Source organism: Anopheles bellator, chromosome 2 (assembly GCF_943735745.2).
Source record: "Anopheles bellator chromosome 2, idAnoBellAS_SP24_06.2, whole genome shotgun sequence".
Taxonomy (NCBI): Eukaryota; Metazoa; Arthropoda; class Insecta; order Diptera; family Culicidae; genus Anopheles; species Anopheles bellator.
The window spans coordinates 2939014-2944060 of NC_071286.1; positions in this window are offsets into that span (position 1 = coordinate 2939014).

Below are 5047 nucleotides of genomic sequence, written 5' to 3' on the forward strand. Positions count from 1 at the left end.
ATAATAAGCAAACATGTTGCTCGAAAAATAATTAGTAATTCTCACACGCAAATCGACGTATCGCTTCCGGAAATCCCAAAAACCAATATCGCGTGAAAGAGGATCATGCACCAGGCCGTAGTCACGTGTGCGTGAGAATGAACACAAATTAATTAAAATGTCACTCATGTCCACCGAACGGAGGTTCGCCACGTCAACTTGAGTTCCGGTTATAGGAAAAACGCCGGAAAAACAAAACAGCACAGCGAAACCACATCTGGTCCCGAGAGGTCGCACTTATGGCGCCTAAAACAGCCCTGCTATGTCCGCGGGTCCGTGATCTAGAGGGTCATAAAATCAAATAACAGCACACCAGACAGAGAGAGAGAGAGAGAGAGAGCCGCGAGCCGTTCTTCGAGACTCCGATGGCTTCGAAAATGGTCCGAAACCTATTGACAGCAACATGCGCGCCCGCGCCGGCCAACAACATTAGAGCCCCGGGTACGATGTGAGAATAAAATCCGTGCCTGATTTCCGGGATTGTTTCCACGTCGGCAGGCAGGGCCAATATCCGGGGTCCGTCCGGGCTGGCCATCGCCATCGTGTGGAGCAGATGGTGCGTATGACCCAGGCACGTATACTGGACCACCGTCCGAGCCCGGGTACGGAGATTGCGGTTTATTGCGAAACGCGACTACGTCGACACCGGCTGATGACTTCGAACGCGGATCCTGCGGATCGCCAAATACCAGTTGACAGGTGACACACGGCGCGTGGACTTTAAATGGGCAGTCAGCGCAACCGCACCGTTGATAGGAGCGGACACCGTACGGCGTCGGGACACTCGAGACCACAGACCTAACTCCCATCGGTCCGGTGGCCTCTAATGGCCCAGCGAAGGACTGCAGCTGGCGTTGGGAATTTGCTTAAATTCTCCCGAGCCGACCGAGCCTCCGATGGATGAATGTTTAAATCAGTCTTCTAGGACACCCCAACCTCCAGGACCTCACGGATTTCACGGATCCGACACCGATGCCCGAGGAAGCCATTTGGGCTTCTCATCCAAGCCAAGTGACAAATTGTGACCAATTCGCGATACTTTGTTCAACAAATTTGATAACCGATTGTGAGTAAATAAAAGAATTTGTGTTTTCATTAAAAGCTCGGCCCGCCTCGGACCTCGGGCGGGGTTTTATTTATGGGCTCCGCGTGGCTGGGCCATTTTATGTACGTTGGGATCGGTACGTGGCCCAATTAGGCGTAAAACGTGCGTCCCGAGCCCAAGAAAAGGTCGAGAGAGCGGCCTCCAGATGGTGCGGGCTCTCAAGTCGGGTTGGGCCACCGAAAGGATAAACTTATCGCTTATCATTATCCCTCGGCACACGACGAATTTAGCCACACAACAGACCCCCGGGGCACCGATCTGGGAGCAAAGGCCGATCGTTATCGCTGGTGCCGCGAGCCAGCCAACCCAACCCGACAGGAACGTGGACAGCGAAGGACCTGTGGGTGAGGAAACTCGTGGGGGTGGCACTGTGATTAGGCGACTTATCGTCGGGAAAGTTGCGGAACCGCCTATTAAAATCCCATTGCCATGGTTCATTGCAACTTTTGACTGCCTCCCGGTTTTTGGGGCCTTGCTTCGGGGGCTCCGTTGCTGTGCCATTCTCGTTGACACTCCGTTCCGGATCTGGGCCTCCCAAAACCCCACCGAGACAGGAGTGGTGCGCACGTGAGAACTTTATTTCGGCATTCCGTCGTCGCCGGCGGCAACAATGTGGAGTTGTCGCGGAGAGCTAAATTGCCTCCAATCAAGACATTAAAAGCGAATCAACAAGGTCTTGGCAAGTGCCAAGTGACGTTAGATATGTAGAAAAAAGCGGCTGTGCGACCGTTTCGGTGTATGTCTTTTCCGACGATGTCGGTTATGATAAGCGAAAACCGGTTCGGTTCGGCGAAAAACACACCCCTTAAAGAGCTTAAATTTATTATTCGCACGACGAGTGATGCCCCAGCACGCTGTGCCAATGGATCAGGCTGTTCAATAAGTTTACCGGTTCGATAAAAATAATGTTATGTTTTGAAATGCACTTTATGGTTCAGTATGGTCTCCCTGAACTTAAACACCACTGAACTTAAACACAAACGAGATTCCAATTTCTGAATTCCTTCTCTGAAACGAGAAACTGGAAGGGCTGCAAAATACGTTTCCACAGCTGTTATGATCTCTTAATTTAATCTCCAGCCTCTTGTTTGGATTCAGAGTCATGGTGATAGTGCCAAGTACCATCCATAATCCTTTCGAAAACGCTCTTTCGAAACCACGTTTAAATTTAGCAACACTTCTCTCTACTGTACTTACTGAAGGTGAACAGTCCTTATACACTTTCCTCCTTCGTTCATAAATTTCCTTTGCTTCTAAACTTCCCAAAAATAAAAATTCAATCACTGCACGATACTTGATTTATTCTGTTGAAAACGTACCACGATCGTATGAACAGTGTACCAACATAACGAAAAAAAAAAAATGTTAGCAGCAGCGCCCTCTGATATTGAACGGCAAAACTTATTGAATAACCTATTACTTCCGCTCACAGCACCGCATAAATCAGCGAGGTGCGACCGACAACTTCCACCGCTCGAAAAATAAGCTCCTTTAGGCCGGGCGCGAAACTCGATTTATTACTCCACCATTTATTACTCCACCGTCACCGGGCGTGTCAGACGGCTTACCGACGCCGTTAATGAAGAACTTGTACTGTGCACCGTGCAGCCTTGTTGCGCCGTTCGTTTTCCATTTTGATTTAATAACGATGGCCGCATGGCACCGTGCGACTTCAAAGCGACTTCGGCAACTCCGGGTCCCGATAACGTAGTACGGAGAGCTCCAGTATTTTACGAGCTCCAAAACATCCACCTCACTGGATGTTATGCCGGGGAAGACGGGATTGGGATAGGTTCGTTGCCAAAATTAGCTGTGAGCGAAACTCGAGCGACACACAGTGACATAGCTGGGATCCGATCGAGTGTGCAGTCCTCATAATTTCGCCAAGCCCCCAAGAAATGGGGAATCCAATGAATGTTCCAAAGTTTTCACCCCAGGAACCTGGCAAATTCTTGAATGGGAATTCGGCGAGAAAAAACTCCCTGTTCATCCCGGTCCCGGTCTCCCGGTCCGGGAAGTGAACCCTCGGAGATTGAAAACTGATGTCTCCCGAAACGGCCATAAACAGCATATGGGCAGAAACAGGGAGTTCTAGACGGGCGACAAGTCCCAGTCGCAATCATTTCGGGATAACACAAATTCTCCTCAATTCCTGCTCTGCTTTTCTCATTACGCGCGCTTGATTTGCATCGGAACCGCGAGCCGTTTGACGCGGTGGGCCCAGGGCAACCCCAGTCATGCCGTGGCCCGGGGGCCACGGGCCGGGAAAATGACCTGTCGTTTTCCACACATTTTCACTTGACAGACAATTCTGCCATCATCATCGGCAGCGGCTCAGCGCGGCGCGGCTCAATCGTGGCGGCCCGTCACTGACAGTGCCGCCGGGCGTCGCGGGAATCGCGGACGGCCTTGCCCGAAGCGGCGGCGCAAGGACGAGCGACAGGCGGGCAAAGCATAAGCAAAATTTCCCCATGGCATTCGGAAATCTCATTTCGCGTTATGCAAATTTGCACTCAGCCTTTGCCGGGCCCAATCGCCAATCCAGCGTGGCAGCGAGGACTGCCTTCGGGAGTGTGCGTTCAAGTGAGAAGAAATTTGTCTTACTCCGCCTCCGGGTCTCCGGTGCCGCTCCTCGTCCCGCTATCACGGTCACGGTCGCTGATGGCAGCATAAAAACGCCCATTCACCTTTCGGCAGAGTCTTGCCCCGGGGTTGGGCGGAAAATCCTCTCTTGGGAGCCCACCCATCCGAGCACGGGAACCGGTTCCGAAGATGCTTAATGTTAATTGGAGCAGAAATGGATTTCTTTCCGTCGGCGCCAGGCCAAAACAAAACACCACTACACCGAGCTTTGCTTTTCCTTTTTCGGTCAGACACAGAATGGTTATTTTGTGTATTTTCTGTGGTTTATTCTAAACTAAAATGCCCCGGCCCGGGGGTATAAACCGATACAGAACCGCCGATCGCGGTTGCCGATAGCGGTTGTCGTGGGACGTGCGACACTCACACCGGATTTAGGGATTTAAATGTTTTTGTTATTAAGCCCGCGCCCCTCTGGGACAGTAAGGTGTACGTAAGGCTTTCAAGAGTGACAGGTTAGCAGCATACTCTAAAAAGATTTGCCCTGGCCCTAGACTTTTGAGTGACATCTCGGAGACAAAGCCCGACAAAATCGGTGGCGATTAGTTTCTGGATCGGAGAGCTGTCAAGATTGTGCTTCGACTGTCGAAAGAACACAGTTCAGTTATTAGTTACCCCAAGCATATTGACAGTAACAGACAGCTAAATGGCGTAAAAGAATGGAAAACGGTTCGATTTCCGCCATTCTCATGACATGACCAGCCCACAAGGGCCTGGCGAGGCGTGCACACTGCACGACTGTGAGGCCGTCCTGTCGAACTCCAGCTTCGACCGTCTCGACTCGAATCGACTTTCGTCTAGAACCTTAGGGCTAATGCTTGAAAATAAGACTTTTTTTTAAAGAAATCCAATGTCTATTACATTGAAACGAAAAATCTATTTTGTTGAAGATATGTGCCATCGCTAGATATGCATTTCTCTCACTGCTAAATCGGGGATGGCAGAAAACATGGCATTCTGGCCGTTTTTCGATCAATGCATGCATCTTTAGCGATGCATCTTTAGCGATCTGAATTAACGGTTTCATCAGGGTTTAGGAGCTTTTGAAGCATCGCACCTTTCTGGTGCCATCACAAAGATATTGCTAAAAAAGCAAAACTACGAGAATCAAATTGATAGCTAGCTTATGTTTATGTATGTTCTTCAGGAAAACTAGTATCAATTTCCAAAAGCACACATTCGTTGGATAAATTATGTTACAAAACAATTGATAATGAGTTGAACGGTTTTTGTGATGTGCGCAATTCTAAACAACAGCCGTGT